This window comes from Rattus norvegicus, chromosome 2, assembly GCF_021556685.1.
Source record: "Rattus norvegicus strain SHRSP/BbbUtx chromosome 2, alternate assembly SHRSP_T2T, whole genome shotgun sequence".
Lineage (NCBI taxonomy): Eukaryota > Metazoa > Chordata > Mammalia > Rodentia > Muridae > Rattus > Rattus norvegicus.
Genome location: NC_141535.1, coordinates 304557 through 316940, shown reverse-complemented (window position 1 = coordinate 316940; position 12384 = coordinate 304557). Strand labels below are relative to the sequence as shown.

The 12384-nt window shown below is 42.1% G+C and overlaps 1 pseudogene; it reads right to left on the bottom strand.

Annotated features, from left to right (window-relative positions):
- Positions 1 to 12384, bottom strand: part of LOC148006609 (uncharacterized) — a 2902548-nt pseudogene that overhangs the window by 2634883 nt on the left and 255281 nt on the right.

Below are 12384 nucleotides of genomic sequence, written 5' to 3'. Positions count from 1 at the left end.
GCCACTGACCAATCAGCGACTCTGAGAATGTATGCCAGCGGCTACTACAACTGGTTCTCATTAGGTTTCCTAAGACTGCTGTAGTTTGGTAGAGCAGCCAGCCTGGGAAGGTGAGACTGTTGGCCGGATCTGGTCTGGGCTGTCCCAAGTACTCCTGGGCTACCCACGACTCTCCAGTATGGGTAATGACGCTGCAGGAGGTGATCTCCTGGGCTGGAGGGACACTCAGTGCGCGGGCAGCTGTAGGTTCTAAGCGACTGTGCGCTCTAGGTTGGCAGAGCGAGGGAGGGTAATGAGATTACACACTGGAGTTTTCTCCCTGCCCTGGCGTCCCAGGTACCCCTCTCGCAAGAGGCCAGGCCATCGGATAAAGATTCAAAGAATCTTTGTCTCTATCCGGGGACTGCTCCGCCCCACCCGCATTTCCTGCTGAGAAGCATGCCTTTGTGAAAGGCTGACCCCCAAGTCCTATCCCCAATCCCTGGCTAACCTTTGGGAGGACACTGCCACCCTCTGAAATGTCCTCCCCAGCTGTTTACCTTCCCTGGGGCAAACCACCCCAGCGCAGACTGTGAATCCCACTTTGTGTGACACCATTCAATTGAAGCCTGGAGTGAAGCTGCCTGGCGCCAGGGCGGGACAACTGAGTGTTTTCTCCCAAAGTGAAGGAACTGCCCTAGCAGAGTCCATAACCCCAGCTGCCCTGTAGGGCTGGAAACCTCACAACCTGTGAGGTGCACCTGTGTTGGGGAACCCCCTCCACCATAAACATCCCCTCTGCTCTAAGCCTTGGGAGCCGGATGAGATTTTATTACCATTTTAATATCAGGAGCGTGAAATTTCCCACGTATAGCCAATTTTCTCTCAGCTAGGCCCACCCGCCACGGGATCCTTAGAAGCAAAGGTAGTTTTTAAAAAAGCCTTAGACATACTTTAAAGGACTCCCAAAACCAGCTTTCTCGTTGTGTTTTTCCCAGCCATGTAATTCTTAATTATTTATATATTATTTCATATATTTCTTTAAAATTGTCTCCAAGGGGCCAAATACTAAAATCCTTGAAGATACCAGACTGACAGACTCCTAATCAACACAACAGAAAAGGCCCAGAGCAGTTTGTCCCTGCAAGCTGGAGAGAGCTATGTTTTCTCCCTCAGAAAACAAACTGAAGCTTGCACTTTTTTTGCCTCATTTGTCCCCCTGTGACCAACTATTTACATTTTGCTGAGGACAAAATGGTGTCTCAGAGGCAGGAGGCGATTTGACTTGTCCAAATTATTTACTCTTATTTACTCTTAGTTATTTATTTAACCTTATTTACTCTTCCACCCACCGTACATTCTGCCTCTGGCTCAACATTTCTCCTCTGGCTAAGCATTCCTCCATTCAGCATAACAATAGCTCTAACTTTGACTGGAGGTCTAGCCTACAAATTAGAGGCAAACCAAAATCAAAGATGGAATCCCCACAGCTTGATTTCCTAGTGTTCTCTTTCTTGTATAAATGCCCATCCTCCCATGCACTCCTACTCTCCAACAACCCACCCCTGCCAACCTGAGAAGGGTAGGCTAGCTTGTGAATTCTGACCAACAGAATGGGGCCATAGTGATCAGAATTCACTTCAATGGCCTTTCTGTCTTGCCAGTCAACACCATATCTCCACTGGTTCTGAGGAAGCTATATACTGCCTTAGGAGGGCAACACATAGTAAAGAACTCCAGAGAGTCTCTGGTCACCAGCCAGCAAGAATCAAACTCTGCCAAGAGACCTGTAAATGAGCTTCTGGAGTCTTGAGATAGCACCACAACCATGGTTGACTTTGGTTGCAGCCATGTGATAGACCCTTGAAGCAAGGGCCTCATTTAAGCCATAACACATTCTTAATTCATAATGACCCTGAGAATTACTAAATATGTGTTGTCTTAAGGCATTTCATTTGAGAGGAGTTGCTGGACATAAATAGATAACCAAATCAGGAGAACACTGTGCTAAGGAAACTAAACTTGAAGAGTGTTTGGTTTTTTTTTTTTTTTTTTTGGTTTGTTTGTTTGTTTGTTTGTTTTTTAAGTGATTACTGTCACGTGACTGGTGTATGTCAAAGTTTATCTTTAAACCCAGTTTTGTCTTGACTCTAGACTTCTACCTTCAACTGCAAATTGTACTGACTCAATGGCATTTTTACTTTCCAACGTAACTTAGGTTATATTCACCTCTGGCTATGCTACCAGCTGTCAAATGCCACCTCCTACATTTCATGATGTAGAACAACACTAGTCCCGTTCCCTGTGGTGGGCAAATTTTTCCACCAGTCTACAAATGACCCTTTGTATCCCTCAAGGCATGAAGCAATAGTCTTCAGAATGCTTTCCTGGACAACAACTTGATTTAGAAGCCTCTTGCTCAGCACATACCCCACGTTTACTTACCAAGGTGGAATGTCTTCCCATATCTCTCTTGTGATCCAATTAGACACCTTCAGTATGTTTTGGGAGAAGAAATGTTGTCTTATTCTGAGCCTGTCAAATGCCTAGAAATTCGAGGAGTATTTGTTGAGTGAGTAAAGCCAAGCAAGCCATCCTGGGACTAGGACCCAGTTTTGCTAGCCCAGAACAGCGGTCTTTCTCACTGTTTACCCCACCTTTTCTACTAATCGGACCTAATTTGTAATCCTCTTTACCAGGCTGCTTAGCAACACACCCACTACTGTACTCCAGTTTTCATCAGTCTCTCATTCATTTGGCAATATTCCTGCAAGCTTACCCAGGTGGGTAAGCTATGAGGGCTTTCATGACCTGGTCCTCGACATTACTGGCCCATGATCACGATTAGGTTTGGAAACTGAAGCATAAGTACAAGGCTCTAACATACCATGTAGTCACCAGCAAAACAGGCAAACTGACTTTGAAAGTAAAGATAGTACTGGATTTGATTCCTACATAATCTGAGGATCAAGAAGTGAATCCGGCAGAGAGATGGCTGAAGTGAATGGTCTTGTGTCCCTGAATTACAGCTGTGCTTAAACAGACATTCTTTGGAGTTTCTACATTTATTTTTAAATGACTCCATGGCACCAAAAGAGAGGCTTCTCCTTTAATATGTCACTTTGTGTCTTGGGGAAAAGGCAATTTCTGTCATAGCTGTTCCACTAATCAGAGGGAAGAGCTGCTTCTCTGGTACCTATATCTCCGTTTGCAAGGATAGAATTTCTGTGAGCTGCCCAGCTGTCTGAAGAGGCAGAGGCCCCTTTCAAGCTCAGATGATAAGGGACTACAGAAGTGTTTAGTCCTCTTGGATTGGGTCCTTACGGTGACTGACACCATTTGAGAACTGAGATTATTTTATCTCCCTCAAGATAGGGACTGAACCAGACACCATGCTTCCCAATAGATCTCACGTGACTCTCCACACATTCCTGTTATGAATACTGTGACCTCAATAATGATGATACTTCCTGTTATTTTGCTTAGGAAAATGAAAGCACATCTGTTCTCTGTGTGCAGATAGATGCAAGTTCTCAAGAGCACGTTCCATGCATAGGTGGGGGAGCATGCTCCATGGTGAGTCAGATGAGCATGCTCCAAGGACAGGCCAGAAGTATATGCTCCATGGACTGTCAGACAAGCATGCCCCATGCAAAGTCAGAGGACCACACTCTGTGTGTAGACCAGCTCTTGTAGTACTCAGGGACTCTTTGCATAACTTTGCTATCCAACTATATTCCAAGGTTGGTGTGATGGCCTGTGAAAAAATAGAATAGGGCAAATTAGCACGTCTTCTCAGACTGAGGCTCACGTGGAATTATGTTGTGCCTAAGAAATACCACGCGCAAGATAGTATTTGATGTAAGATGTACAGTGTATAACGACTGTGAGTCTTGCAGTCTTGTCGTCTGTGTTACTGAGCATGTAGGTTTCCTACAATTTTAAGTACAGAGATGGTATGGGGGGCATTCAGATTCTTTCCCAACAGCCTTCCTCTTCTTTTCTTTGGACTCAAAAGCTTCATACTGTTCAGATTCTAAGTGCAGCAAAGCTAGGAATGGTGGCCCCCATTCTGACAGACAACTAAAATTGGTCCGGCAGTCATGATTACAGTTGCTACCTCTTCCATTGCAGAACACATCCCCTGGATTTCTGAAACTGAGTGTTAGGGCTTTTCCTATGCACCCCTAGGACAGCATTGAGTTGTTAATTAGGTGCAGCTGAAGGGGCTGGAGACTGCTCAGCAGTTAAAAGAATTTGCTGCTCTCATGGAGCCCCTGAGTTTGGTACTGAGCACCTACTTCATGCAACTCAGGACTGTCTCATACTCTAGGGAATGTGGAAACCAGAGACATGCAGACACACATACCTACACGTAGTTAAAAATCATAATAAAAGTAAGCCATAGAGGCATTAACAAAAACAGAATGGAACAAGATGCTTTAATAAGACTTACTGAAAAACACCTATGCATTATTTATTTCTGGAAGTTTGGGGGCTGCAGGTAGTTGGCCATGAATAACTAAGGCAATAAAATACAAACCCATGGATAAAGGGTGATGCCTGAATGCCTTTACTCATTCCTACAAGTGTCTCCTGTGTCTTCTACCATTCCCTTTCTATTGGCCTTTCTCCTAATCCCTAACTATACCCCAGTCAAGCCATTAATGTTTTTCTCTACTTCCTACTGCATTGATTTTCTTCTTCTGCATTTTTAGAGTCTCTGCTGAGAAGGAATTTGAACTAGCCAGCTGCCTTCCTTTACAATACAGGGAAATGGACTGTTCCATTTCCACCAATAGATGGCTCAGATCGAGACCAGCTATGAAATCATATGACAAAATTCTCTATGCAATTTCCAGCCTTTTACCTTTAGACCTCTTTGGTATTTCTTGCCCTTCTGGAGTCTCTTTCTAGAAATTCTCTGCCCGGCTCTCCTCTCTGGTCATCTCCTTATATTCTTCCTTAAGGTCTTAAGGTCTCCTTAAGAGACCTGATTCTCTTTCTGCTCCATGCCATCCTGGAGTGTCCTGACTCTTCTAATGGCCCCTCATCACAGCTAGAGTCTCAGACCCAGCCCTGAGCCTTTGGCTTTTAAACTTATATCCAGCCTTTTGCTGAGTTTCCCCTGAGACTCCACATCAAGAACTAGAAGAATTTCTAAATTCCACATTTCTTCTAAAGGCATGTATTGTTACCATTAGCCTGCTGCAGGTCCTCATTGTATCTCACCTGCTCCCTATGGTAGAAGAAATGGTAGCTTAACTTATTCGTTGTTTATTCCCAGTTTCCCATGCCAAGACCTTTTATACAAGGAGAATTACTGCTTGCTTAGCTTTTCTTACAGCCAAAGGTGGCCATTGGAGATGGTATGTACCTGACTTGCAGAAATCTACTGAGGCTGTTGGTCTCTGGAAGGGCCTTTATGATGGATGATAAAGGAACTGTTGGCTTATATCCCACTCTTGTATCATTAAACACAATTGCAAGGTCCTGTGCTCAACCAATCATCTTCTTATGGCAGAATGGCCTCTAGGAGAGCAAAGCATGACAAAGCCAAACTGCAGAGAGCAGAGTACCTGAATCAGTCACTGCCCTCCTGTCACCACCCCTTCACTGTGAGAGAAAACACACCGCTGCTGGCGTAAGATTTTCTTACGTGTAGGCATTCCTATACCTTATTAATACACTCTACACTTAACCCTGCACTATCCATAAAATTTAAACAAATCTATGGTATATCTCTGTCTGACATGCTTGGGTGGAGCTTCCCCACCTTCCTGGAAAGCTAATGCTGTTCTGTATCTCCTCTGATATATCCTGTTCTTTCCAGCCTTACATCATCAGAATTCTGAACTGTTTCTCTCCAGTACCCCATCTGAAAAAATAGCTGGATCCTGGTATACCTCAGCGGATGCTGCTCCTTGCCTTTCCCACCTGCAGATGTTCCAAAGAACCTGCTCTTTCTGCATGCCTAATACTTGGGCATATGTTTCTCAGCCTTTCATCTAAACTCTCCAGTATTCTAGTTAGGTCTGTCCTTTCCAAAGGCTCCAGGGTTTGAACTGTAGTTTCATGTCATGGTATGTCTTTGACACACTCTGTCTGTCTCTGTCTCTGTGCTCTCTTATCTACCTTATGTAGTCACTTAAGTATGCTTGTTTCTCTGATCACAGGACAAGAGATAGCTTTACAAATGTATTCCTGGCTGGCTTTGCATAGTCATTGGAACGTGGTCAGAGATGCATAGTATCTCTTTATCTTATTTTTCATAGCACGGACCTGCTACACAGGGATGTTCAGTAAACCCTTGCTGACATGAATAGGAAAAAATACTTTTAGAATGGCTTTCCTAACTCCCACACTTTCTCCTGTATAATCCACTCCCTGATTCTTTGCATTCTTGCTACATTCTTGATTGTTACTAGGAATACATGAGACTTGAGTTAAAAAACAAGGAAAAACAAGAAGCAAACCCACACACAAATTATACTTAAGTATATTCTATCAGTCTCTATGTCCTCCACACAGAAGTCTTCCCCTCACCAGACTCTGTTTCCCTTAGGTTCTACTTTTCATTTCCTTTAAGACTTTCCCAGCTGCCCTAACACAGTGTTCTGTAAATAAATGCTGGTGTACTTCTGATGATGCAGAAAGAGCTCATGGCTGCCCAAATATAACATCAGTGTGAGCTGTCTCCACTGGGTAGTGAAAGCAACCATGTTTCCAGTTGTCTTTGGCTTTCTTTGTGCTGTTTGCCTAGATATGCTGTGCTTTTCCCCAAATCAAATCACCTGTTATTGTTACATGTGACCTGCTGGCCACCAGCACTTCCTCTAGAACTTGGTACTTGAGCCAGAACGATGTTCCTGAAGTCAATGATAGCAATAGCAAGCCGTAACTGAGCCATCTATAACGTACAGGGCTCGGCCTGGGCACTCTTTCCACTGTTTTGTTTATCCGGTAATCGTGCCTCATTTTCAGATACAGAAATGGAGTGTAGAGGGATTATCTGCCTTAACCAAGAACCCACTCACCAAGAGTGAAAACCAAACTTCAAGCCCACGCTATCTGACCTCTGACCTCCCTCAAAACATGGGCAACAGCTGAACCTCTAATTCTGCCAGCCAGTTCTTGTGTTCCAGATTTTCATGAAGTTAGAATTATGTGTGCTCAACTGGACATACCTCATAAAATTAGAGGACTTTAAATATCTGAATTCTTTAGACTGAAAAAATATGACACCATGCCCTTTAAAAGCTTGCAGTCTAGATTTGTTGACGATGTTCTCATAATTTATTAAAAATTTATTACACAATAGACATTGCAATGGATTCGCAATCTTCATCACATCGTATGAGATAAGAAAATTGAGATTTTGAAATTTTAAGTGGCTTATTCGTGCTCCAACAGATAACAGTAGCTAAATGAAAATCTGAATGGCCCGAAAAGCAACCTCACCCATAAATATAGCTATGCTTCATTAATCCTGCAGCAGGAACAGGGGCTGTAAACCATACAGAATTACTGCAAAGTTCTCAGAATTCTTCTGAGAATGAGCATCACACATTATACCACAACATAAAATACTAAATGAAGAGTGGGGTCCACTGAGATGGTATCGTTTACTGGTAGTAGAATGTCATGTCACACACTGCATGTCTCTTCCTACTGAAGTACTATTGTCCAGATTTTCCTGGGCAGTAGTGAGTTCTCACTTTCTCAGTGATGGAAAAGGGGGCTATATTCTAAGGCTGCTTTTCTTCTTTGTTTTGGTCATTTTGTTGGCTACTTTTAGCTGTCATTTTTACACAATCTAGAATCACCTGGTAAGAGAGTCTTAATTAGGAATTGTTTCAATCATGTTGGACTATACGCACGTTTTGTGGTTGTGGTGGTGGTGGTGGTAGATATCTTTAATTTTTTTTTAATCTCAGCACCCAACGACTATGTTACTCTTGGTACCAATTTTTGTTCTAGTCTTATTTGTCTTACTGTCATTACATATCCTGGCAAGAATCAACTTAGGGAACAAGGGATTATGGTGGCTTGAATGAAAGTGGCTGCCAAAGGTTCATACATTTGAATACTTAGTAAGAAGTCCTAGCTCACTATGGGCAGCAGCAATCCCTAGGTTGGGCCCTGAACTATATATAGAAGTGAAAAAAGTTTCTAAGTAACTATCCGTGCAGATATGCTCTCTTTACTCTTGACTGTGAATATTCGTCAGCCATCTGTCTCAAATTCCTGCAATTCCTATGATTTTCCTGAAATAATGGACTGTTACCTGAAATTGTAAGTCAAATAAACTCTGTGTTTGTCACTATTCTATTGCTATGAGGAGATACCATGACTAAAGCAACTCTTGTAAAAGAAAACATTTAATTGGGGGCTTGCTTACAGTTTTAGAAAATCAGTACACGCCAGAAGCAAGTAAGAAGGTGCTGGGGCAGTAACTGAGAGCTGTACATCCTAATATATCCCAGAATGATACACTGAACTTTTAAACCTCGAAACCCACTCCTCCAATAACATGCCTCCTCCAATAAGGCCATACCTATTCCCAAAGGCCACACCTCCTAATCCTTCTCAAATAATTCAACTCCCTGATGACTGAGTACTCAAACATATAAGCCTATTGGGGTTCATATACAAAAGAATGTAAATGACTAAACTAAATACTACACCAAGGACTGTGGAGAACCAACCCACTCATTGGACATTCTGTGCATGTGATGGCTTGTACTTGGTAGGGTTTCTCCTAAAAGAAAGAAACACACAATGTAAAGCTGTAAAATTATAGGTTACCTCAAACTGTGCTTTCCTCTTTGTGAAACATTAACAGACTTTAAAAGTTTGGTTTTTACAAAAATCACGAGCAACAGAATACTGAGGCAGCCACATGCCCCTCCCTCTATAAGAGGTCTGAAATGGCACTGTTGTTTTTTCCTGATCTTTGAGAAGAAACAATCAGACAATTTCAGTTGGGTTCTATTGAAAAGCCCTCATTGGGATCTACAGGTGAGGTGGTCCATTCAGATATTTCAATGTTCAGAAGCCTACCTCCAAGAAGAAAACCAGACCAACCAACTTAGCCTCAATACAACCCCTTTCTTCTGGTCAACTTTAAATAGTGGGAGGGAAAAATAAAACAATAAAAGCCTAAAGCATAATAAGGTTATGAGGAGGTAAAGAGCTACTATATTGATAAAAAACTCCACAAATGTCCGCTGAGGTTATCCAAAGCTAGAACTGAAGCATATAGATTCACTGAATCCCAGACAGTTATATAACACAAGTGTCATGTATTTTACACACTGCAGGGCCCCTAAGAATTGCACCCTAATCACCATCAACTGTGTCCTATGTATTGAGGACTTACACATTCTGTTTAAGTAGTTTCTGATTACATGTGTTCTCTACTGTGTGGTGATATTTTGGTACTATCCCTCTAGGAACTTGCCCATCCTACAGGCTTGCCTTCTCTTGGGCATGCTTGAGGTTTTAGGCACAGTCAAAACAATAGGCCATTTCTTTCCATTCTCCCTCTGTATTGTTAAGTCAGCAGAAGATAAAGCAACTTGGATTGCACTAAAGGTATCTTGGGTGAATTATAATTAATTTTGTTAGGTTTTGCGTTTTTAATTTTCATCGCATTTTTGTGTGTATGTATGTATATACATGTATGGGTGCAGAGGTCAGAGGCCAACTTGTGGGTGGTAGGTCCTTCTACCATATGTGATACAGGTATTGAATTCAAGTCATCAAGCTTTGTGGCAAAAGCCTTTTGCTGAGCCTTCATGCTGGTTCTCAATTTTTATAATAGTTCTTCATGACGAAAATGGACTTGACAAACAGATATTATATTGAAGACTATTATTACTGTTGGCGAACTTTCCCATATTGATGTAAAAGGGTAAAAAAACCCTTCTAAACATTAATGATTGAACAAGGTGAGCTTTCAACTAAATGGGTGGCTCCTCAGCTAGGCTTTGAAAAATTAGAAATCTACAGAAATAGCCAAGCCCAGGAGTTTAATGTAGGCCTTGTTCTGTCTGAGAACAGAATTTCGACTAGATGTTGACCCTTCACACCATTGTGTTGAACACTGAGCGTCCTATTTACCCAGTCCATCCCTCTCCTGTATTCTGCTGAAATCTGTGGCACTGCTCTGTGTAAGGTGATGCCATTTATGGAGCAAGGCGAGTCCAGGATAAGGCATACCCTATCATTGGATGAGAAGGAAGGGCAGGTGGGGAAATGTCTAGGAAGGAGGGAGGAGAAAGAGAGGTGAGGAAAATCAAGATGGAGACAACAGAGCAGGATGATCCAGGTCCAGGTGGATAGTTTTCCAAAGCATTGTTTAAATTTGGCTTATGAGAAAGGAACAGATTTGTAGAGATAAGAGTACTTGTTTGGTTCACATGGTATAAAAGAAACCAGTATGTTTACTTCCCTTTGACTCATGACCCCAGTCCTCACTCTTTTGTGAGCTACATCTTAAAAGGACAAAGTTTTGCATTTTGCCATATATTCATAAGTGTATGTTCATCCAAATTACTGGCAGTATTTCATTATTTTTGCCTAAGAAGATGTTGTCTGATTCCTGGCAGCTGTAGTGACTGGTGTTTGCAGGATTCTGGGATTCGGACTGCAGGCCTCCTGACCGCACAGCAAGTTCTTTTAACCTGGGAAGTATCTGTCTAATCATCAGAGCTATAGTTTATAAGGAGGCGAATATAGATTTAAACATGGACACTAAGGGAGGAGAAACACACAAGAAATCATGACAGGCATGAGAGAAGGGGAGGCAGATGTGGGGAGTTGAGCTGTGTAAAGCAAAGACAGTGTGAGCTGGGGCCAAGAACAGATAACTAGAAATACTTTTAATTAATTAATTAATTAATTAACTCATTAACATATTCTGTGTCCATATGTCTATACATATTAGTGTGTGTGTATGGAGACCAGAGGACAAATGAGTGGGGATGTCAACCTCCTACCCCATGAACTGTAGTTATAGAACTTGGATCCTCATGGGTGATGACAAGTTCCTTTATCCCCTTTTAAAAGTGACAATTTTTATATTTGTATGGCAGGAGTTGTATGTGTGAATATTGTAGAAATTGTTTAATCCTCACACAGGGTTTCTCCCCTTCCTCTGACTACTTAGTTCCTAGATAAAGGACACCCACAAGCTTTATATTTACATTAATCAGCAAAGGAGCTGGGCAGATATGGATCCTCTTGATGTTATGTCTGTTTCACAGCCAATAATCCCACTATAAAATTAAATTTCCTATGTCTGGGCTTCTCTTAACTCCAATTAGCCAACCTACCTGACCCATGGAGGCTTTCTCCTCCCTTCACATTCTTTTCCCCTCATGGTTCTTCTCTGACGCCAGAAGTCCTGGAATGCTAAACCCTGTCTCTGTGTCTTCTGCCCAGCTGTTGACTGTTGGCATCTTTATTCACTTATCAGAAATAATTTGGGGAAAAGATCACATCTCATCACTTGGGTCTACTTGTGGACTCTTGTCTCTGGGACAATCAGGCCTTGGGGGTCTGCAGTTAGCATTACAATGCACAGCAACAGACCAAACCACAAAACAAGAAGGTCAGGGGCATCTGGTGGGAGTCAGGTTTCAGTGTAGTTCCCAGGTTTCATCAGGCTTGGCCACACAAGAACCTTTACACATTGAGTTATCTTATTGGCTCATGAAAAACCTTTTACAGGCTCCTTTGGCCTGGTGGCTCTGCATATGTGAGCTCCCATGTGTGGAGGCCAGCGGAAAACCTTGGGTGTTACTCTTCAGGTGCCATCAATAGGACAGGTCGACTTGGCCATCCGGCTAGGGAGGATATGGAGTCTCTGTCTCCCCAGCACAAGTGTGTGCCACCAAACCAGGTTTCTTTATTGTTGTTGTTATTTTAATTTGCTTCTTGTGTTTGGACTCAAGTTTATTATCTGAGTTTCTGGCCCCATGGCTTTCTATGTGTGCAGGAGAGGACAAAAAAATGTCTGTGATAGATGCGTGTATTGTATATGATTGTTCTTGAGTCTAGCATAAAACTGAACAGAATGTTCCTTTCTGGCTTAGTCTTGTTTGATCACACTCAAGGTTTAAGAGGAACCTCTTTGTTTTTTTTTTTTAATTTTTTTATTAGGTATTTTTTTATTTACATTTCCATGTTATTCCGCTTCCCAGTTTCCTGTCCATATGCTCTCCGACCCTTTTAAGAGGGTCTTCTTGCAGGTTTAATTATAGGACAAGGGTTATATAATTCTCTAAACTCCATGATTCTTACATCTAAGACTACTACGTATGTACTTTGTTTCATTTTTTTCCCTTTTGGCACAATCTCAATTATGTAGCTGAAATGTGGAATAAACTACTAATACTA